The 24,439-nt window shown below is 43.5% G+C and overlaps 2 protein-coding genes and 2 pseudogenes across 2 annotated transcripts in view; 1 reads left to right on the top strand and 3 right to left on the bottom strand.

Moving 5' to 3' along the window:
* GCSAML (germinal center associated signaling and motility like) overlaps positions 1–24,439 on the bottom strand; it is a 40,939-nt gene that overhangs the window by 13,848 nt on the left and 2,652 nt on the right. The gene's annotated exons all lie outside the window — the stretch shown is intronic.
* The window catches only part of LOC112320334 (olfactory receptor 2G3), a 52,278-nt gene that overhangs the window by 25,460 nt on the left and 2,379 nt on the right, over positions 1–24,439 (bottom strand). The window lies entirely within an intron of this gene.
* Positions 2,717–6,081, bottom strand: LOC128779407 (kinectin-like; annotated as a pseudogene).
* On the top strand, positions 13,972–15,721 carry LOC139440328 (Golgi-resident adenosine 3',5'-bisphosphate 3'-phosphatase pseudogene; annotated as a pseudogene).

Genomic DNA, 24,439 nt, shown 5'->3' with positions numbered 1-24,439 from the left:
CCCCATCTATTCTATACCTACCAACTTGTACTGCTTAATCCTTTCACTCTTTACCCCGTTATCCCAGACCCCTCCCCCACTGGCCACCATCCCAATGTTCTCCATATCTGTGGTTCTGTTTCTGTTCTGCTTGTTTGCTTAGTTTGTTTTTTAGATTCAGTTGTTGATAGTTATGTATTTATTGCCATTTTAATGTTCATAGTTTTGATCTTCTTTTTCTTCAATAAGTCCCTTTGACATTTTGTATAATAAGGGCTTGGTGATAATGAACTCCTTTAGCTTTGCCTTGTCTGGGAAGCACTTTATCTGTCCTTCCATTCTAAATGATAGCTTTGCTGGATAGAGTAATCTAGGTTGTAGGTCCTTGCTTTTCATCACTTTGAATACTTCTTGCTAATCCCTTCTAGCCTACAAGGTCTCTTTTCAGAAATCAGCTGGTAGTCTAATTACCAACTCCTTTGTTGGTAATTATCTGCTTTTCTCTTGTTGCTTCTAAGATCCTCTCTTTATCTTTAATTTTTTTGCATTTTAATTATGACATGTCTTGGTGCAGTCCTCTTTGTGTCTATCTTGTTTGGCACTCTCTGTGCTTCCTGGACTTGTATGTCTATTTCCTTTGCCAAATCAGGTAAGTTTTCTTTCATTATTTTTCAAATAGGTTTCCAATTTTTTGCTTTTTCTCTTCTCCCTTGGGCACCCCTCCAAAACGAATGTTGGAATATTTGAAGCTGTCCCAGATGCTTCTTACACCATCCTCAATTTTTTGGATTCTTTTTTTCTTCTTGCTGTACTAGATGTCTTTTTCTTCCTTTTATTCTAAATCACTGATTTGGTTCTTGGCTTCATCCACTCCGCTGTTGATTCCCTATAAATTGTCCTTTATTTCACTTAGTGTATCCTTCATTTCTGCCTGGGTCTTTTTTATGCTATTATAGTACCCACTGAGTTCCTTGAGCATCTTTACAACCAGTGTTTTGAACTCTGCATCTGATAGATTGCTTATCTCCATTTTGGTTAGTTCTTTTCCTAGAGTTTTGATCTGTTCTTTCATTTGGGCCATGTTTCTTTGTCTCCTCATTTTGGCAGCCTCCCTGTGTTTGTTCCTATGTATTAGGTAGAGCTACTTTGACTCCATGTCTTGGTAGCGTGGCCTAATGCAGTAGGTGTCCTGTAGGGTCCCGTGCACAGCCTCCCCTATCACTCAAGCTGGATACTCAAGGTGCATCCTCCATGTGGGCTGACTACTCCCTCCTCTTGTAGATGAGTCTGTCATCAGGTCAATGGGAGAGACTGACCCAGTCCAGACAGCTGGTAGGACTGGCTGTGATCCCTGGCCAGTAACTACCTCCCTCTGTGGCTTGTGGAGGTGGTTGGGTGGTGCTCTGATGTGATCTACAAATGTCCACTGGGTGCCCAGGCTCTGGGGTTTCCCAGATGGTGCAACCAAGGTCAGCCACCACCTATATTCTGCCTGGGGCCCCTTGCCTGATCTATAAAGTGATCTGCAGATGGCTGCTGCTAGTTCCGGGCCTGGGGCCGGTCAGTGGGAGGCAGAGGGGCTGGGCTCAGCTATTGCTTGTTTGAGTGGATATAGGAAGGTCTGAAGCCCGTGCCTAGCCCAGCTCCTTATATGGAAAAGCCACTGTTACCAGTGTAGGAGGGTTGCTTGGTGGGGGGGGGGGCTGTACGTTGGATAGGGTGGACCCATAGCTTATCATCAGGGTAGGACTTACTGTGTGAGCCAGGTTGACGGAGATTCAGGTATGCTGCCACCACACTGTGGCTCTAAGTGAGGAGGGTTCAGAAAGGGTATGATGGCCGCTGCCTGTAGTCTGTCTGGAAGGAAGCTGACCCCCAGCTCTCGCCCTGGTGCCAGACACTTCAGTCCCCCCCTGTCTGCCACTGGTGCCCTTCAAGCTGCTTCCCCGGTGCTGGAGCCATGAGGGAGTGAGTCTGAGTAAGTGCGTGTGCAGTGTGAGGCCCTTTAAGAGGAGAGGAGAGGAGAGGAAAAGAGAAAAGTCTGAGAATCCCACAGTTTCTTCTGCTGACTCAACCCCCACTAGTTTTTACAGCCAGAAGTTATGGAGATTTCTCTTCCTGGCACTGGAACCCTGGGTGGGTGGCCTGGTGTGGGGGTGGGATCCCTCACTCCCGAGACATCCCTCCATTTTATGTCCACCACATGTGGGCTTGGGACCAGCTGGATCCCCATCTCCGTGTCTCCACCCCTCCATCCCTCCTACCCATCCGTACAAATGTGGTTTCTTTGATTCCTTAGTTGACAGACGTCCACGTGGCTTGAGTTTCTGACAGTTCTGAGTGATGGCTGTTCTGTATTTTAGGTATAATTTTGCTGTGTCTGTGCGAGGAGGCGAGGCACATCACCTAGCCACCATCCTGAGGGTAAGTCCCACTTGTGATCTTCTGAACAATTTTATTGAGCAAAATAAAAGATTACATGTTTATCTTATCTTCAGGAATGTAAAGGCCTAATTATTCAAAGAGTTTTTATTACAAAACTGAACTCTGAAGGTGTCTATGGCATTGGCTTGCTTCCTCCCTCTTTACATCAGCAGTCGAACAAGGATTAGAAAAGACAAAACTCTGTTTGGTGCTTCTCCTGAAGTAGAAAGGGTGAAAAATGAACAAGGCTCTATTTGGCAAAACACAAAGCAATGCCTCCTGTTATCCGTGAACGAACAGTTTCCTGGTTGCTTCACTCCGGTACCAGGTCGTGGTCTGTCTCCTCCGTGAGCTGGTGGTTTCCTGCCTGAGGCCCCTGGTGTAAGTGGGTCACAGCCTGATTTACACGTGCAGACGTTGTCTCCATCTCAGAAAACTCCATTTCTGGGGAAACGTCACTAATCTCAGCAACAGGGGTGTCTCCAGCAGCTTTTACTCTTTTTTGACGGGATGAGATCCGGGCGACTGCTGAGCCTCATAGGTCACCAGCTACCTTCTGTCTTTCTCTTGGTTCTGTTCTAAGTTTTGTGGAGGTTTCATTGAACGGTGTTCTTAACTCTCTGCCTTCTGTGACAGGTCGGGCATTCTACTTCTGCCTTCTCTAGTTCCTTTTCCAGATTCTCTCCCTCTCTCCTCAAATTTTCAACATCTTTAAAACATTTTTTAAATCGTATTTATTTCCACTACCATTTAACCCCCTTATACACTCTGCCCCTGGGCAATCACACCCTGCTGTCCATGCCCATTTTTCTTTTTGCTCAATCCCCTTACCCCTCCTTTCCCTCCCCACTAGTGTCAGCCTGCTCTCTAAGAGTCCGTCCCCTTTTGCTTGTTAGTTTGTTCCTTAGATTCCACATATAAGTGAAATTATATGGCATTGTCTTCACCGACTTAGAACATCACACTAAGTGAAATCATATGGTATTTGTCTTCTCTAAGTTATTTTACTCAGCATAATGTTCTCCAGGTCCATCCATGTTGTCGCAAAGGGTAAAATTTTCTTCTTTTTTACGGCTGAGTAGTATTCCATCGTGTACATGTCCCATAGTACATGTTTCATTCACTCAGCTACTGGTGGACACTCGAGTTTTCTCTTCTTAATCACGTTAGCTTTTGTTCTGAAAATGTCAATGACATCTGCACCTGCTTACTAGTCTTTTGCGATACATCGACCTTAATTTTCCACTTCTTTTCTTCGTGACCCGCACTTCTCTGTAACTTCTGTAAAGTTCTTTCTGTTTCCGCAAGGATGGTTTCATGTTTCCCACAGTCTAGCTGTAGCAATTTGGGCACTTCACCCGCTTCTCTAAACTTGTGCTCTGGAACCTTAACCGCCTCTGAACCAGGAGCTCAGTCACACATTCTTTTGCCTTCATTTCAAATCCACGCAACCATTCACTATAATTCAAGCTAGAAGAGAACCTCTTTAGCTCCCAACTCCACAGCTTCCACATGTTGTCATTTCTTGCAAGTTCTGTTCACTCCATCCTGCAGCATTTTGTCAGCTGGCGCCGATGCTTCCATCGCTTCCCAGTTCTCCCAAAGGTCAGTGATTTTATTCCTCGGGTGTTCCACAGTGTCCTTAGAAGAACCTAACTCATTCTAGAGATCAGCTATTTCTTTCTCTCTTCTTGAAATTCCTTTGAAGAGTTCTTCATGGGGAGAGAAAGAAGATGCCTGGGGGATTTCTGTCCCTTAAGCTGCTAATTCGGGGTTGAAACAATTTGTTTTCGTCTTGTTCCTCCTGTAGCAGCTTCCTTTTGTATGAAGATCACTCCCCCTCCCCCATACTTTCCACTCTCTTCACTTAAATGCCTTTTCTTTCCACAGGATCTCAAGCTCTTCAAATTGTGAGGCAGAGCAGGCCTTTTTCAAGGATAGTCTTGTGCTACCCCCTGAATAGGAGCTCTGAAGGATTCATTTTCTGCTTGAAGATCCTGTAACCATTTCCCTCAATTGGCTAGATCTTTTCCTTCTCTTCTAAAACAGCCTTCGTGGTCCTCCTCTGTTCCTTCTTTCCTCGTAATCGGTTCTGAAGCTCCTGACTTTCAGAGCTTTTATTTCGTGTTTCAAATAAGAAGAGTTTTCTCCTTATTAGCAACTTTGAGACGTTCAGTTTCCAGAAGCTCTTCAACAGACTTGATCTTTCCATTTTTTCATGCATCACTTTCTTGAGTTCCTCAACCAGGGATGCAAAAGAAACCCGATCCTTTTGCTTAGCCTTTCAATTCTGAACTTCTTTCATCCGAGATGAGTTTTCTGTTCCTACTGCATTCAGTTCCTCGTCATCAGTGACCGTCTACGTAAGTCCGCTTTCAGGCAGTCCTTCTATAGTCTTCCACTCATCTTTTTCTTTAATGTCTTTTTCCATTTGTTCCACAATACCTTTCTTTATTGGGCTGTTCAGAAACAAAAGCGTATTACTTCTGAACTGCTCATTATAATGCTTTGTTTTGGTCACTTAGAATCTTAATTCTTCCATTTTGTTTGAAATTTCACTTTGTACATGCTCTTTGCTCCAAAATATCCTGAACTTGCATTTGCTCCAGTTCCATTAACTGAATTAGTCTTTGCTCCGGTTGTTGTTTCAAACCAAAGTATCTGTAAGCTTACAAGGCAGACTCTGTCCTTCACTTTCTTTGGGCACAAACTTACTCTGTAAACTTCGCTGTGCTGCTCACGCCCTGCTGTTCTCTTCCTGATATGACTCTGGACTTCTCCCCACCTCTCTGAGCTGCTTGTAGCTGCCCCTTCAACTGAGTAGCTGCTTGCTCCGCGTTTTTCTTCTGGATTTTCTCCGGCTGCAGCTGCTCTGCTCCTCCGTCAGCTCATTCACTCATGCTGGCAGTTTATTCGGTCCAGCAGACTGCTGGCACTCTAGTTCGTGTGCAGCATCGCTGACAGCATGTCTCAGTGTGCTTCTTCCTGCTGCAAGTGGGCTACCTGTGTCCGGCGGCTCACGGACTTGCTGGAACTTCACCTCTATCTGTCGAGTCTCTTGATAACTGACATGCATTTTTGTTTTGAAATATATTATGTTCCTTTTCTGATGTGCAATCTGATCTCTCGTCCTTGCTGTAACCACAGTGCTTCTTTTTGTCCTCCATCATTTCCTAGGTTCAGTGCTCACCTCGATCCTTTGCGGCAGCAAGTGATTGGTCTTGTTCTTTAACCTGATGAGCAAGTGCAGTCAGATCTCCTTTATGCAACTTCTTTAAAGCTTCCTGTATCACGCCAGACCTCCTAGTTAGCAGGTCTACAACACAGAGGGCCGCATCTTCAGAAGATGGCATAGTCTTCAGGGACAGAAGAAAATCTTTAAATTTCACATCAGAATTTTCTTCATCAGTTTCGGGCTTCAGTTTTTTTGGCGCCATTATCTGGACTCTTTCTACTTGGTCAGGGTTGCTAAGATCCACAATGTCTCTTGTCTACCACCAGACTTGAGTCTGCATTCCCCTTCAAAGGAACACAAGAAGTTGATTGAATAAGGGGTTCATCTACCAAGACATTTTCCGTCTTCCTCTTCTTTGATGAAAATTTCTTCTTTCCTGACCCACTTTCTCGCTGAGTCTCTCAGTGGAGCAGTAATGATTTTTGCTTTTCTGAAGGTGCCATAAGTGTCCACCCTTTTATCCTGATCATCGCTTCTATTTTTAGACTTCCGCCCCAGTTTCTTTGAGGCAGCTGCTTTGGAGGAGGTGGCGGGGGCGGGGGAGGGGGGGCAGGGGGAGCTGTTCAGTAACTGGGACCAGGTTCTACTTTTTTATCTGGAATCGTTTTTTGGTGACCTGCTCTTCTAGTACAGGCTTGTGTTTCCTTTCCTTCTCTTTTCTTTTTCTAACACTTCTTGAAGTTTCAGCCACACTCAATGGAACAGGTGCAACTTTCTTACCTCCTACAGCCAAGGCATCAGATTACTTAGAGTCCTGGGGAACTCCAAGAATCAGGTTCATGGAAGTTTCCATACTGGATTTCTTTTCCTTTTCTGCCTTCTTTTTATTTGTTTTGCTAGGAATAGCTTTTGTTCTCTTTTCAGTTTTGCAAGAACTTTAGCATATACAATGGGGGACCCAAAAAACCCTGAATTACCTTCTTGTAGTACAGGCTTCCCCACTAGGTTAGTGTTCTAGGAACCCATCTGGATTAGTGTACCAGCTGGTGGTGTTGTGAGAGGCTGTGTTCGGGCTCAGTGAATTTTTTAAAGACTCTTTCAACATGTTTATCCATTTCATGATGGGTAATTTACGAGTGCACCTGCCACATTGTGCTGAGTGTTCAGCAGTTTTTGACTAAAAACAGCGCAACCCCCACGCTCCTTTCTCCCTATTCACCTGATTTCACCCCAAGCATCTTTTTTTTTGTTTGTTTCCCTGGATGAAAAATGTCCTCAAAGAGAAACGTTTTGCTTACATGGAAGAGGTGAAATAAAAAAACAGCAGAAGCACTAAAAGGCACCAAAATTGGCAAGTCCAAAACTATTTCAAGAAGTGGAAAAAACATCTTGGTAGGTGCAAAAAACATATTGCATCAAATGGAGAGTACTTTGAAGGTGACTGAAGTTTAAACATGTAAGAATAAATACACAATATTTTATAAATAAATTCCAGGGTTTTTTGGGTCCCCCCTCATAAATTTTGCCTCCTGAAAAGCCAGAAGAGGAACACCACTGTAATTACTACTGAAGGAATAAGGACAATAAAATATGTGGACTCATAAGACTCCACCTTGGATTGTTTTGTTGTTGTTACTGTAACCCTGTGAAACCCTGTGCGGTGCAGGCGGGGCGCTGGGCAGAAGCAGAGCTCCAGAACCCTCCCCCCCATCTCGCTAATAGGCGGTTTCTGGGTGAGGCCTAAGGTTGTAGGACATTTAAATTTTGAGACTATTATCCATATGAAGAACCCAAATTTAAAAGATATAAGCAACTTGTCTCAAAATTGATACATAATATATGGCAAAGAACCGTGATAAAGTCCACAAAGCATAAATAACACAGATATTGATAATAAGGCAGTAAAATTAGAAGTTAATACTAAAACCATAAAACAATACTGGAAGTTAAAAACATCTCAGATCTAAGAAGAAATAAAAAGCAAAGTAACAAAATATAGGGTAGTAACAAAATGTTGGGTGCAGATCAAGGAAAAGTTGTGTTTTTACATGGCCCAGTTACTAAAAAGAAAAAAAGCTAAAAACATAAAGATTAAGTCTTGAATTCAAAACGATTAGAAGAGCAACAATTTCAAAAACTAAGGGAAGCAAAAAATAAGAATCCAATAAAGATAAAGCAACAATACCGTGACATCCTAGGGAAAAAAGCAAACCGGAAATCAGATCAGCAGTGGTGAGGGGCCGTGGGGGAGGGGAGAGGCAGGGAAAATGTGTCCCCACTAACATGCCGGTTCCCTGACTGCGTTGTTCTTCTAAACGTATCCAGTGATTTCTCGAAAAAGGGGAAACTGTATTATACCTCTACAAACCTAAATTTTAAAAAGTTAAATAACTTGAAAGAGCTCATATTATCATGTTTGTAAATATGTTGGAAGTCATGAATTAAAACAAACGATTTTCTAGTAAAAATAAGATAACCAAAATTGACTGAGGAAGATGCAGATAATGTGACTTTATTCAAAGAGCACCACCCTGTCAAATGAGCCCCAAACAAAACCGCACGGTTTCCAGCCCGTGTAAGTGAGGTGCACAGTGGACTGAAGTTGGGTGGGAGATGCGGTGGCTGAGACCTTCCTCTCCAAGCAGACTGGTGAAAACATGGCGAGTCCCTCTCATAATATTTGCTGGCATGGGGACACCTTGAGCACATGTGACGTTTCTTCATTTAGTCACCGGCTGCGGGCAATAGAGACTTGCTTGTATTTGAAACTGTTGACACTGAGTAAGAGCTCTTGCAGCCCCCACTTCCAGACCAGGGGCCGCGAGAGCCTCGTTTAAATGGGCCGACTCCGGAAAGAGCTGATGCGTGGGTGCTGGCTGTCTCCTCTCCAGCCACACACTGTACAGGGGATTGCAGGGGGTCGCAGCACAGCCTCCGCCACCCGCTGTCTCTGCCTTTTCCTTTGTGCAGAGCAAGCGTAGCTGCAGCACTTCGGAAATGGCTGATTCCCCCCCCCCATACCCTTCCCCATCACCAACACACACTGGCGACCCTTGCAGACTGCAGAAGAGGGAAGCACGTCTCAGCGACCGAAACCAGACGTGGAGATGAGACGATTAGGAAGGAGGCTGAATGCTGAGATATGAAAACCGGTGACCAACCACGAGGCAGGGTGTGTCTGTCCGTCTAAGCCAGGCGAGATATCAGTGTCCGGTTATCTGTTGTTTTTCCACGACTTTTTTATTCTTTTTTCCATTCAGTGGCGTGTCAGGGTCCGTCCTCAGATAGACACTAGCAAGCCAAGGAGTGGTTAGTGCCTTGCCGAGCATGTGGTCCACAGAGAGAGGGACAGAGGAAAGTCAACTGACAAATGGAGGTCAAAAAGCTGAGACAAAGGCATGGCAGGTGTCACGGGGGCAGTGCAGAAGTCCTCGGGGTGTGGAGGGAAGTCCTCATAGGGTGCACTCCGGCGAGTGTGAGAGGCGAGCGTGAGAGCCGTATCTCTGGGAGGAGATGCTACCCAGCACAAGCACAGACAATGAAATCTGTGTGCAGGAGACAGCAGCATGTTCCAGGGCCCTGGGGGGGGGGGCGGGTATGGGGGCGCTCAGTGGCCTGAAGAACGGGAAATGAGAGTGGAGTGCCTGGAAGGTGATGTGCGGGGATGGAGGGCAGGGACTGAGACTGTGGAGGACCCAGGGCTTGTCCCTGTGGGATTGTAGTCCCTGCTGAAGGATTTGATTCTGGCTGTAATACAGAACCATCCAAGAAGGGCCTCCGGGAAAGCCACGACGACACTTACATTCTCCAAATGTTATTCTGGGTAAGCATAAAGAATGGTTTGTAAATGTGGCCATTGCAATAGCAATTCCTAGTTTTCCTTGTCATTACAAAAGAGGCTGCCAGTTTTTCCCTTAAACTTATCTCTCCTTCAGATTTGACAGGCAATCACAGATATAAAATGCAACTCAGAAATACCATAGGGTCTCACTCATATGTGGAATCTAATTTACGAAATACATTGATGAACCAAATAAAACCAGAGGCATGGACACATGGAACAGACCGAGAGCTGTCAGAGGGGAGGTGGCAGGGGGACTGGAAGAGATTAGCCGAAGAACATATATGCATATGCGCATGGCCCGTGGACACAGACGATACTGTGGTGAAGGCCAAGTGGGAGGGGGTTGGGTGGAAGAGGGTAAGCAGAGGTGGGAGGGATGGGGGACATCTGTAATAGTGTCAACAATAAAAATAAATATATTACTTAATTTTAAAAAAGGAAGATATTAACCACAGGGGCCCGACTCACACTGGGATGAAAAGCCTGCAGTCTGACTTTTGATTCTCTCAGTCTTGCATTTAATAATCAGAAAGGTTCCAGACTTGCAGTTTATCGTGATCAGGCGTGCAAACTTCCCGAGTCTCCAGAAGAGGTGGGAGAGGCTAAGAAAGTAGAAAGGGACGAGCAACCTAAGGGCAGGAAGGTGTGGCTTCTGCAGCAAGCCCAGGTGGGGTCAGCAGCCCCCTCGCATCCGTCCTGTGGAGTGCTGGGGCTGTTCACCGTGGCTCTCGGGGCCATCCATGTCAACGCAAGGCGCTGTGATCCTCACGTGTGTTCAGGGGGGTTTCCGTGGTGCATGTTACTCTTGGTTTTGTCCCATCGAGTCTCATCATCCTTGGGAGTCTCAGGCAAGCACTGAACGATGAGGTGGCAGCCAGAGCAACGAGTGCTTGCATACTTACACAGTAGTTAGCTCCCCACTGCACCGGTTAGCCCACACGGCTTTCTCGGCTCTTTTCCTTCTGCTCTCCCATCCCCTCCTGCTTCTGTGTTAGGCTGCATGGAAACAGCGTAGGCTATGAGCCCCACTCTCGCTTACCGTCAGTATTCAGAGACGGCATTTCCTCAGTGTTGATGTTAAAAAGTACAGAGACATTGTTAAATATTGACATGGGGGCCACTACACACATAACAGAACTTATTAAATACAACGTAAGTCAGATTTTCAGAGTAAGCAGCTTTTTTTCTTATATAGGATGAGACCATCGACAGAGATCTGGATAATGTTCCCAAGTATGCAAATTTGAATGTAATAATCACTTAATAGTATGGATTGTACATCTAGCAAAGTTAATTTCACTGTCCCCGATCTTCTTGTATTTTTCTGTTTCCCTAGAGTCCGGTTTCCTCATGATTTCATTTTCCCGAACTGGTCAATGAAGAAAGGAGCTGCTAAAATAATTCTCCTTGGGGTTATTAATGATTCACCACCTTACCCTCTAAACAGTGCTAGTATTTTAAAGTTAAAAACAGGGGCATAAAACCCATAACATTAGCAAGACCTGGATTGGAATTTCATGACATTAATATCAGTGACCATAAATGGATACGAAATTCTGCCATACATGAAGTAAAAAAAAGTTTAATAACGGGAATTCAGATACCGTCAGGCCATAGGGCTACACAAAGATCTGGTGACTGAATCAATAAATCAAGTAATACTCTATTATTAAAAAACTGGATATTACATTAAGCATAGAAATGTATCTTGGCCGAAGTATTGAGATAGTGGGTGATTTTTTCCATAATGTTGTGTTTTTTTTCTTTTTGTACCTTTCCAGATGTTTGACATTAGCTTATGGCACTATAAGTTCAAAAAAGAAATCTATATAAATATTCAAAATATCTACAATGTGCACACTAGTTCTCCATCAAGCAATAAAATTAAACATCAACAATGAAATAATAACTAAAAATGTCTGTCTGGATATTAGGTAATATAATAAGTAATCCTCATTTTAAAGAATAAGTTATAGGTATAAAGTAGCTGTCTTAAAACATAATAAAATAATAGCAAAAGCTTTACAAGACTCTTCGAAGGATATAAAGAAAAATTATGAAGAAAATGAAAAAGAAAGAGGAAACAAGAAAGGTTATGGGCAGAGATAAATGTGATAGAGAACCAAATATCAGAAAGTAGTGATATCAGCAAGGCGGCAAATGTGTGGCAAGATCAGTTCAGTAAAAAGAGAAGGGGTGAAGAGTAACACAAACACACTTCAGAATGAGTACTACAGAGCTAAAACATACCATGAACAATTATATATAATAAATGACTTAAAATGGATATGTGCGAAAAGATAAAATTCATAAATTGCTACTTGAGTACCTTATGCACCTCAAAAATTTTAGCCCACACGGTGTTCCATAATAAAATTTTGCCAAACTTTCTGCGACAAATGTAGCTTGTCTTAACAAGATGTCCCAGAAGTAGGAAAGAAGGAGATTAGGGTATTCTTCACTCCAAGATTAAATGAATAAGAGACAAAAATATAGGCCCAAGTGACCCATGAAAGTACTATAGTTGTCAATAAAACATGAGTTAGCTCAACCTAAAATTTGCAATAAAAATAATATATCCTACAATTAAGTGGGTTTTATCCCAGAAATTCCAGGATAGGTCATCAACACAAAATCTATTAATATAATTTACCATATGAGAAATCTAAGTGTAAAATTACAAGGTTATCTCGATAGTTTCCGAAAACTGCATTTGATAATACCTACCCCGCTAACGATAAAAAACATACAACTGATTTTAAGACTAGTCAATATACCAAAAACATACAACAGATTTAATGAAAATGATTTAGAAAAAAATCTAAGATCAGTTATAAGACAAGAACACCCAAAGATACAGATATTTCCAACATAATAATGGTATAAAATGAGATGAAAGTATGAGTTGTAAGAAACAAAAAGGAGAGAAAATATTTAATATATAACTAGATATAAACATATAGTTATATATTAAGTTTTAGAAAAACCAGTCAACTTAACAAACCACTTAAAAAACTGAGAAAGTCAGCAAGGTTGGTAGATAAAAAATAATCTTACAGAACTGAGTAGCGTTTCGCCCTGGCCAAAGGTCTTGGTTGGAGCATTGTCCTGCACACCAAAAGGTTGCAGGTTCGGTTCCCCACTGAGGGCACCTACCGAGGTTTCAGGTTGCATCCCTGGTTGAGGCATGTAGGGGAGGCAACCAACACCCATGTTTCTCTCTTTCTCTCTCTCTCCCCCTTTCTCTCTAAAATCAATAAGCATATCCTCAGGTGAGGGTTAAAAAAAAGAATTCAGTAGCGTTTCAGCAAGAGCAGGCTAGGAAAATAATGGACTTTGTAACTTTACTGTTGTGAATGGTATCTAACAAAGAATGCAAGAAAAACAAACATTAGAATTCCACTAAAATCTATTAAAATATCTGACTAAGTCCACTAAAAACAACTGTTTTAACTAGAATAGTGTATTTGCATCCATGTAGCATTTTGCTCTCAAATTAATCTAGATAGTCAGCGTATCCCAATCAAAATTCAAGCTGGCTCTTTTGATAAAACCAACAAATTTAGCATAAGAAAGAATGGGCAGATAAAGCCCTGGAAGAGGTCAATCAGTTCTGAAAGAAAGGACAAGAGGACGCATGCTGTCACTGTTAATATGCAGTGTCCGTGTGCGTCTAGTCCCACCTGCCCCAGATTCGCTCACTGCCAGGACTCAGCCCGCCAGTCAGTTGCTGCCCAGGGCGTCGGGAGGTCCTGTGTGGCCCTTGCTGCACAAGCAGGCCCAGCGACAGACACAAAGGCTCCTCTGCATCAGTGTTCTACTGTCCACTTCCATCCTCTCAGACAGCACTGGGGGGTGTGGGGCACTCCTGAATGTGGACTCACTCCGGGGGCCTCCTGGGTGCAGCAGCTCCCCTGGGTCAGTTCTGCAGGCTGAGGGTGACTTTATGAGAGTCCCAGCCTCAAGCCCACTACTTCAGCCACTCCAATGGTTTTCCAAAAGCCCAGTTCTTTATTTTGGAACCCTCAGACTGGAGGGGGGGAAAACCTGCCGTGGGTTATATTCCCTGTGCCAAACCTCTGTGACGTCCTCGCATTGGATGCGAAGTCACATTGCAGTCACAATAACCGAAACAGAATGCCACTAGTAAAGGAATACAAGAAACTGGCCAATATAAACACTGAGTACAAAGAAACAGATCCATCTGTAAGTAGAAACTTGATATATAATAAAGGAACTGCCACTCAACAGGAAAAGGATGGATCTTCTAACCGATGAAATGGCAAAATCTGGCTTCTTGAAGGGGAGGGGAAAAAAGCAAAACCCCTATATTATGCTGTGTACTAATAAGGATTAAAGATCTAAGGAGAAAGTCAGTTGAAGGAAACTCAGAATAATAATTTTTGTGTCACATAAGAGTGGGGAAAACTTCTTCATTAAGACCTGGAAGAATACACCAGCAATTCCACTCCCAGGAAACTAACTAAGGGCAAAGAAAACACACATCCACAAAGGACATTCACCCAGGACTGTTTTAGCAGCTGTACTCATGAGCGCCCCCGACTGGAAGCAGCTCGGAAGGCGTGAGTAGGAGAACGTGTAACGCTGCTCCTGTAATCCGCGCTCAGCAGAACCCGGGGACTCAAGGCGTTGGAAACAAGCGGTGGTGGTGGGGCGCACGGCGTGGGAGCCGCCTCTCCGGGCATTAATGGTGACTGAAGAAGACAGACACAAGAAAGCACCTGGGGCCCATTTATAAAAAGGCGAAGAAAGGTACAGAAATCGGAACAGAGTTTGGAGGTGACAGAAGAGGCAGAAGGGAATTTTCTGAGATGATGAAAAAGTTAAACATCACAATCGGTTGGCGTGCTGGTTACGCGGGTGTACATTTGTAACACTCAGCAAGTGTTACACTTAAAATTCGCTCATTTCATTATGTGAAAATTTTACTTTATTGTAGAAATCAGTCAAAGGAAATTTAGGTATTTAAAAAAGAAAACCACTTTTCACCTCCCTGTGATTGGCTAACGTGGACACAAAACCCACTGGTGGGCTGCGGAGCTGGGCCGTGCTGCCCGGGAGAGCTGGGCACGCGGTTCGGTGCAGGTGAGCGGGCGCTGGGCGCTCGGCCCTTCCCGGGAAGGGACGACGGGGCGCAGCATCGAGGTCCACGGGCCCGGGAGCGCAGCGGCAGCAGCGCCGGGCGGCCTCGGAGGCCACTGCTGGGAGCGCCGGGCCTCCCGCACCGTGGACCACGTGGGCCTCTGCCTGTCGCCCCGTTCTGCCTGCTGGGACTCGGGGTGCTCTACCACCTCTGCTCGGGCTTCCTGGCCTGCCGCTTCAGCCACTTCATCCTGGGCAGCGAGTCCCCAGCGCGCAGTCTGCGGTGGCACCCCCTGACCCTGCGCCAGATGCTGGCCTCGGTGGCAGCGGAGTGAGAGGCGCGTCCCTAACAACAAGGTCCTCCAGGAGAAGTCCAAGGGGAAGACATACGACACAGCCCATGACAAGATGGCCAAAGAAGACATGCTATCCAACCGCAAGATGTTCTACTGCTCAAGACCAGCTTCTGTAACGTGCAGACAAATATGGAGGAACCTCAGGGGGTTATCTTACGGGACCACAAAATTTCCCAGGCCGTCCTGAAGGAAATAGCTGCCCCTAGACAGGTGGCAGCGGAAAGTGTTGCTGTCCGGACCGACCCACTCGATGCTGCACAGGAACATACGGGGGTCTTCAGAAGGAGTCACCGCTGTGGAGTCTGTGGCTGTATACATGGTGAGCCTGTCCCAGGAGCAATGCATAAGCCGTCTTCTGAGTGTAGGGCTTGGGCAAAGGTAGGTGCTGGGTCAAGTGTGACAGCCCGCACTTCCTCCAGTGAGCAGAGCCCAGGGATCGTTTTGTCTGGCTTCTACTCGGAGATGGTCCAGCCGTTTCCTCTCCAGACTTTTGGAAACCAGACTACATTATGGTGGCTGGCGGTGCTGGTTATAAAGTTTTAGCACTCTTGGATGTGCCTGGTAAGAGTCAAGAAGAAGCTAATCTATATATTCATGGGACATACACCAAAAAGTGGGGTACAGGTACCAACTGGCAACACCGTTTTAAAAGCCCTTGGGAGGCATCTCAAGAAATCAGTTGTGCCCCTTCCCAGGCACTGAGGGGGAGGGCTTCTGGCCAGCGACAGAGCGAACCACCAAGCTCTGGTCAGAAAACTCCCAGATCTAGAGAAAGCAGGACATAAAGAAGCAAAGTGGATTATAGATCACAGCTCCTCCCGAGCCGAATGGTCAGCCTGAAATGCTGGAGGCTTCAGGGGATCCATAGAGACTAAGGCCACCCCAAACTTCAAAAGTGTTTATGAAGCATCAGAGACTAATTTTCCCTGTAATAGGATGTCAGACCAGGGAAGATGGGTTGTTTCGTGTCTTAAGTGCTGTCTTTATTTTTGAGGCTATTTTCATACAGTTGTCATACACAGAGTGTGTGTGTGTGTGTGTGTGTGTGTATACATATATATATTTGTGAATTAAAGTCTATTTCTGAGTCTACATTGTTAGGAGTCACCATTTTCACACAACAGCATGAATCTTCACTGTTTGTACTTCCACAGAGATTGGGCTGAAGAAAGGATTGATTTCATATAGATGTTTAATATTACTTTATACTTATCTCTCATAGCAAATAAAGTAACTTGGGGTTTTTACCCAGAACTCAGATGGAAAGCATAAGAAGCCACACTTCCATTATATGAAACAAATGCTCTATTGATATGTTCCTCAATATTTCTCATAGATTAAAATAGAAAAAGCTTAATATATAAATAAATACCCCAAAGTGCTAGTCATGAAGCAAAAACTCGGCAAATTTGAATACACCAACATTCAGGTTTTCTGGTCAATAAAAAATGAAGCAGTAGATATGTGGGAAGAATGGCTATTTGCAATGGCTGACTAAGGTTATTTCCTTGGCCAATCTTTAGTCGGGCTTCTACACCTTCTCCTAGGCCCGTATGTGCACTTTGTTCTAAACATCCAGTTTTATCAAGAAACCTGCTAAAGGAATGTGGTGATTTGATTTATAATAAGAAATATATATTTGAATATTGGGTCTTTATCCTCATTTCTGATACAGAGCTCCTAAAATCTTTCCAAGTCCCCAGTGATAAGAGCTCTGGGGGCATCTCTTGTCCTGATATTTGGTCTTTGACCCCAGTTTCTAAGGGCTCCTGAAACCTTTGTAAGTTTCCGAGTGACAAGAATACTGGGAGCAACTTTTACTCTAATTAGGTGACTCTGGGTGGGCTCCTGGAAGAAAAACAAAGCTGTAATGACAGTATGGGGTTCAGGGAGCTTCCAAATTGGTGAACACATCCAAGGACCAGGAGGTGACACACTCCAATTCTATGGGGACAGAAGCTCCTGAATTCAGGATGCTCCCAGGTCTTGCCCTATTCATCTCTTTGTCTGGGGTGGTCCATCTCTATCCTTTCTCATATCCTGTAATAACCAATAAACATAAGTGTTTCCCTGAGTCTGTGAGCTTCTCTAGCAAATTAGTCAAACCCAAGGAGGAGGTTGTGGGAGCCTCGGACCTATAGCCATGTGGTCAGAAGCACAGGTGACAATCTGGACTTGTGATTGGCATCTAAGGTGAGGTGGAAAAAGTCTTAAGGGGCTGCGAGTTTAACCTGGGAGGTCTGATGCTTTTCTAGGTAGATAATCAGAATTGCGTTAAATTGTAGGACACCCAGCTGCTCTTCCAGAGACTTGCTTGGGGGAGAATACCTGGTGTCAGAAGTGTTGTGGGTGTGGAAGTAGTGTGAGAACAAAGGGAAAACACAGGAGGAAGACCGGGTTTCTCTAAAGAGACAGTTTAACCAAAGCCCCCACCCTTGATACCTGATCAACTTTGATATCTGACCAGGTTCCCCATCCTCTCACACCTCCAGGTGATGTCCAATCACCCCGGCCTGTCTTCAGCATGAATCCTATTAAGTCAGTTTTGCCAAAGTCTCCCATACCCCAGTGTTTCCTACTAGTGAATTTCCATCCAATGACCACCCCCTGCTCCCTGGCTACAAATTCCTTTCTGCCCATGCTGTATCTGACGTTGAACCCCATCTCTCTTCCACACTGTGAACGTCTCATTTTGATGCCCCTGTACCTATTGTGATGGTCCTGAATAAAGTCTGCATTACCTGCAATAGTCAAAGGGTGTTTTGCTTGCTAATCAACAGGAATACAAGAAACCAAATAGAAAAAAAATGAGCAAAGGATTCAAATAGTAAACGTTTAAAAGAAGCTTTAAAGTGTAATAAGCATATGGATACACAAAATCAACAGCAACCAGAGAAATAATAATTAAAGTAGCAAAGAGATACTAATTTACATTTTAAAGTATGGCAAAATTAGGACATGTGGACATTGCAAGTGCAGAGACAGGTGAGGATTCCGAGTCCTCCAGAAAGGGAGAGTGGAAGGTGAGCCTCGTGGAAGAGAAATAGAGCCATCCCAGGGCACTCCGTCCAGGGGGTGTAAGGCATGTGCTCGGGGGTCTGTGGCAGGATTCTGGTGGGGGTTAGGGGTGGCAATGGACAAAGTGAGTGCAGATAATAAACATATATGCAAAGAAGTTCCCATAAGGCTATCAGCTGATTTCTCAAAAGAAACCTTGCAGGCAAGAAGGGGCTGGAAAAAAGTATTCAAAGTCATGGAAGGCAATGACCTACATCCAAGATGACTCTATCCAGCAAAGTTATCATTTAGAATGGAAGGGCAGATAAAGTGCTTCCCAGATAAGGTCAAGTTAAAGGAGTTCATCATCACCAAGCCCTTATTCTATGAAATGTTAAAGGGATTTATCTAAGAAAAAAAAGAAGATAAAAAATATGAACAGTAAAATGAAAACAAACACAACTATCAACAATTTAACCTAAAAAATAACAAAAACAAAAGCAAACTAAGCAAACAACTAGAATAGGAAGAGAATCACAGAAATGGAGATCACATGGAGGGCTATCAGTGGAGAGAGGGAGGGGGGGAATGGGGGAAAAGGTACAGGGAATTAGAAGCATAACTGGTAGGTACAAAATAGACAGGGGGAGGATAAGAATAGTATGGGAAATGGAGAAGCCAAAGAACTTATATGTACGACCCATGGACATGAGCTAAGTGGGGGTGGAGGGGCGGGAATGCTGGTGGGAGGACGGGTGCAGGACAGAGGGGAATAAAGAGGAGAGGAAAACATGGGACAACTGCAATAGCATAATCAGTAAAATATACTTAAGAAAAAACCAAACTTGTGCCCTGGTTCATGAGGCTCAATGGATTGAGTGCTGGCCTGCAAACAAAAGGGTCACCCGTTCAATACGCAGTCAGGGCACATGCCTGGGTTGCAGGCCAGGTCCTCACTTGGGGGTACACAAGAGGCAACCACACACTGATATTTCTCTCCATCTCTTTCTCCCTCCCTTCTCTAAAAATAAATAAATTTTTAAAAGTCTAAAACAAATAAACTTGTGATTCAGCACCACCTACTGGGAAATAAGAGAAAGACCTTTTCATATTCCACTGGAGAAGTGCCACTAATACATAAAAGCCTACACAGAGAAGGAATCCATCAAATACCATCATAACCAAGGTCAAGTGGCAGCTCAGAGAGAAAATAAAAAATTTCCAGAAAACACTTAAAGACATGAAAATGTACAATATTAATAATAGAGAATTCAAGGTTGTAGTTCTGAGAATACTCAACAAGATCAAGAAAATACAGACAGACAATTTAATGTGCTCAGAAAACAAATCAATGAACAAAACAAGTACTTTACCAAAGAGATTTAAACTTTAGAAAAGAACCAAACAGGAATTCTGAAGATGAAGGACCCAATGAAAGAGATCAAGAATGAACTAGTGAGCATAGGAAATTACAGCTGACCAGATGGAGGAGACGGATAGTGATATCGGAGACAGAAATCTAGAAATGACTCAGAGAAAAGAAGAGAGAGACTTGAGCATCAAAAGAAATGAAAGAGCTCTATGAGAACAATCTGACTCCATCAGAAAGAGCAATATGAGAACAATAGGCATTCCAGAAGAAGAAGAGAGGGAGAAAGGAACGGAAAGCCCATTCAAACAAATAGTGGATGAGAACTTTCTAAACCTATGGAATGAGCTGCGAGATCCTTGAATCCAAGAAGCAAACAGAACACCTATTACCTCAATCCAAAGAGGTTTTCTTCAAGGCACATTGTTTTAAAACTGTCAAAAATTAATGACAAAGAAAGAATTTGCAAGGCAGCTGGGGAAAAGAAGAAAGCAAGTTATAAAGGAAATCCCATTTGGATATTATCAGACTTCTCAGCAGAAATTCAACAAGCCAGAAAAGAGTGGAACCAAATATTCAAACTTCTGAAAGAGAGAAATTACCAGCCAAGAATAATATATCCCGCTAAGTTATCCTTTAAATATGAAGGAGAAATAAAGACTTTTCCAGACATACAGAAGCTGAGGGAATTTATCACTAGAAGACCTCCACAGCAGGAAACATTCAGGGAGGTTATTCTACCTGAAACAAAGAACAAATAGTCACAATACTATGAGTAAGATCACCAACAAACTTATGGCATAAACAGGGATGATTTGTAACAACAGAAACATAAAAAAGAGGGGGTAAAGTTCTGAATTTGAAAAGGAGGATGGAGATCAGATGCCTTCAAAAGAAAAAGGACTACTGTATATATAAAACTTTTTTGCATAAACCTAATGGTAACCACGCACATACACACAGACCTGAGACACGTAGCTTTAAAAAGGAGGAAACAGAGGAAAGAAGCATAGAATACCATCAAACAAAATCAGCAGACAGAAAAACAAAGGGAAAGAACCAATGAATGCACAGAGCTACCAGAAAACAAAAGATAAAGTAGCTATAGGAAATCCTCATCAATAATGACCCTAAATGTAAATGGGCTTAATTCACCAATGAAGAGGCATAGAGTAGCAGATGGCATCAAAAAACAAAGCCCACCCATCTGCTGCCTTCTGGAGACACATCTAAGCTGTGAAGACATAGTCACACCCGAAGTGAAAGGGTGGAAAATGATTCTCCAAGCCAATAACATCCACAGTAAAGCAGGGGTGACCACACAAAGGTAACAAAAGACAAAGATGGACATTTTCCAATGACAAAGGAGACACTGCACCAAAAAGAAAACAATTTCTTAATATACATGCACCTAATCGGGGAGCACCAAAATATATAAAGCGACTACTCGCAGAACTAAAGGGAGAAACTGACCAAACCCAGTCATAGTTGGGGACCTTAATACTCCATGGGTGGCCTACGGAGGTCATCCAAACAGAGGATCAATAAAGAAATGGCAGGCTTAAAAGACACATTAGACCGAATGGACATGATTGACATACACAGGGCCTTTCGTCACGGAAGCTCAGATTATACATTCTTCTCCAGGGCACATGGAACATCCTAAAAGGTCGACCCTGTATGTTGGGTCACAAAACTAACCTCAACAAATTCAAGAAGATTGAAATACAGGGTCTGGCACAGATAACGCCCCCTTTTTATTACAAAATATGTTATTACAAGATGATAAGCATGTAATTATGTAATATAACAATATCACATTTAGGCACTCCATATGACATTTTAGGTGAATGTTCAAATGAAATCTATAAATTATTTCACCCATATTATTACCCTACCATCCACACTTAAGCAGGTGTTACTCCTGCTGGAGGCTGTATATCAAGTATATTCTCTGACCCCGATGCTTTGCAATTAGAAATCAACTGAAATAGGAAGTTAAAAAAACTCTACAAATATGTGGAGGTTAAACAACATACTACTAAAAATTGACTGGGTCGAAGAAGAAATGAAAGGTGAGATCAAAAGATATATAAAGACAAATGAGAATAATAACACAACATGGCAAACTTCTGGGATGCAGCGAAAGCAGTAGTGAGAGGGAAGTTTACATCATTACAAGCCCATCTCAAGACACAAGAGAAATCCCAAGTAAACAACCTAACAGTACAGCTTAAAGATCTAGAAAAAGAACAAAAGCAAATCAAAGTCAGCAGAAGAAAGAAAATAATAAAAATTAGAGTAGAACTGAATGAAATATAGAATAAAGAGACTGCACAAAAAATTAATACAACAAAGAGCTGGTTCTTTGAAAAGATTAATAAAATTGACAACCTCCTGGCTAGACTCACTAAGGAAAAAAGAGAAAAGACTCATATAAACAAAATCAGAAATGAGAGAGAAGTTACCAGACACCACAGAGATAGAAAGGATCATACTGGAGTAACTATGGAAGACTATATGCCACCCAATTCAATACCTAGAACACATGGATAAGTTCTTGAGATACATAACCTTCCTACACCGAATCATGAAGAACTGGAAAATCTAAATAGACTGATCAATGGTGAAGAAATGGAAACAACCATTAAAAACCTCCCTAAAAACAAAAGTCCACGATGGGTATCAAAGAAGATTTGATACCTAGCATTCTCAAATTCTTCCCAAAAAAAATTGAAGAAGAGGCAATCCTTCCTAACACATTTTATGAGGCGAACATAACACTGATATCAAAACCTGGCAAGGGTAACACTACAAACCAATATCTCCGATGAAGACAACAGATGCAAAACTCATAACCAAAATAGTAGCAAATCAAATCCAACAATGCATTAAAAAAACAATACATTGGGATCTAGTAGGTTCATTTCAGGGGCACAAAGATGGTTCAACATATGCAAATCAATCTGTATAATACACCATAGTAACAAAACAAAGGGTCAGAATCCTGGGACATGATCAACAGGTGCAGAAAAAGCATTTGCTAAGACGCAACATTCATTAAACATTCTGATTAAAACACTCAATAAAATGGGTACAGAAGGCAAGTACCTCAACGTAATAAAGGCCATATATGACAAACCCTCAGCCAATATCGGGCTCAATGGTGAAACACTGAAATCTTTCCCTCTGAGATCAGGAACAAGACGAGGAGGCCCCCTCCCACCGCTCTTACTCAACCTAGCCCTGTAAGTCCTAGCCAGAGCAATCAGGCAAGTGAAAGAAATAAAAGGCATCCAAATTGGGAAGGAAGGAGTAAGAGTGCCACTTTTTGCAGATGACATGATTCTATGCATAGAAAACCCCAAAGATTCCACCAAAAAACCCTGTAAATACAGTAAAGTTGCAGGATGCAAAGTCGAAGTACAAAACCCACTGCTTTTCCATGTACAATACCAACACCAGGATCTCAAAGAGAGGCTTGCACCCCGTGTTCGCTGGACTCACAGCAACTGGTGTGTGGAAACAATCCTGTATTCCCCGGTGATGAATAAAGGAAATGTGGCTTAGATACAACAAATTATTATGAAGCCCTAAAAAGGGAGGAAATCCTGACACACGCCACACGTGGTTGAAGCTTGAAGTCGCTATGCCCAGTGAAACCTGCCAGTCACAGATGGACGATTACTGCTTGATCTCGCTTGTATGCGGAGCTGAAGGTGGGCAACATCGCCGAAGCAGAGAGGACAGGGGTGGCTGCCAGGGGCTAGAGAAGAGGAAAGTGCGAAGTTGTTGCTCGACAGATGTGAAATTTCAGCTATGCTGCATGCACAGGTTCTGGGAATCTGCTGGACCCCTTAGTACCTGTAGTTACCAGTATGGTACCACGCACTTCAAAATATGGCGAGAGGATAGGTCTCATGTTAAGTGTTCTTAACATAAAACACAAATGAAACCCAGAAGAGAACATGAGAAACCTTTGGAATGTGATGGGCATAGGTAGTGTCTTGGCCGCACTGACGGTTTCCCAGGAATGGACGTATGTCCAAACTCAAAATAATGCTCCCATTAAATATGTGCAATTTTGGCATACCCAATAAATCTCAAAAAAACTAGAAAGAAAAATAGGACAGTCAGCTGTGGATGTGGAGTGGCCATGTAGTGACCCAGTTCATGTCATGCACCTCCTGTCCCCGTCCCCTGCCCCCCCCCACATCCCACAACACACCTGCTCAGATGCTCCTCGGGCCCTTCGCGGAAGCTGATCCCACAGGTGTTTGCCTAACCTGCTCATGCTCAGTGCCCCAGGTCTCCGCTCAGAGGTCTGGTCTCTCCCTCCCTCTGCTCTAGTTCATCTGTAGCACTCACTCCTGCCACCTCGCCGGGTTTCTGTAAGTGTCTATCCCCTCCCCTGCTGGAACACACTCATGCAGTGGGTTTCTTCTGTCTCGTTCTCATGGTGTCTGAAGTGCTTTGAATGAGATTCCTCATGAACCAAAAGCTTTAGAGTTCATGGAACTAGATCAACTTCAGAGCCTCTAACTAGTTAAATAGTTGCCATCACTGATTAATCGTCTGTGTTCCTGCATTTTTGTTCTTATCTTCACGATTAACCCCCGGGTGTGGCAGCCCTCCTATCTGCACTGTGGATGTGAAGACGTTGCATCAGGAAGGCCAAGGAGCTTGTTCAGGATTACAGGAAAAGCAGCACCGGGACCAGACACAAGCTTTATCCAGCTTGGAGACCCATCAGAAACTACGCGTTCCCTTTCCCTGGCTGTATGATCGCCAAGCAATGCTGCCAACCTGTCTTCCCACGTTTACTGATGCACTAAGTGCCCATATTTTACATACTGGGAATAAAAGAGCTTTATCACCAATTAATGGATGTATTCAACTAGGAGACCCATTTTTATACTTAATGTTGCATTTTTCCAACCTCATAATAAATGAGGATAATAGTAGCAACCGGTTCATGCAATAGTTATGAGCCGTGAGCAGTGAGAAGGTAACCCTGTGCGCTTCTTCCTGACCCTTAGATAATCACCCGACACCACTGCCAATGCAAGTCCATCACTTTGCTCAGCCCTGGCAGTGCCTTGCACGCTGCTGGATCGGCTACGTGAAGTGTGTGGGAGTGCGGGGCTCAGAAAAGCCCGGGACTGTGGCGGCCTGATTCGTGGAAGCACCTG

The sequence above is a fragment of the Desmodus rotundus genome, chromosome 10 (assembly GCF_022682495.2).
Source record: "Desmodus rotundus isolate HL8 chromosome 10, HLdesRot8A.1, whole genome shotgun sequence".
NCBI classification, from domain to species: Eukaryota; Metazoa; Chordata; class Mammalia; order Chiroptera; family Phyllostomidae; genus Desmodus; species Desmodus rotundus.
This window is presented reverse-complemented; position numbering and strand designations above follow the sequence as displayed.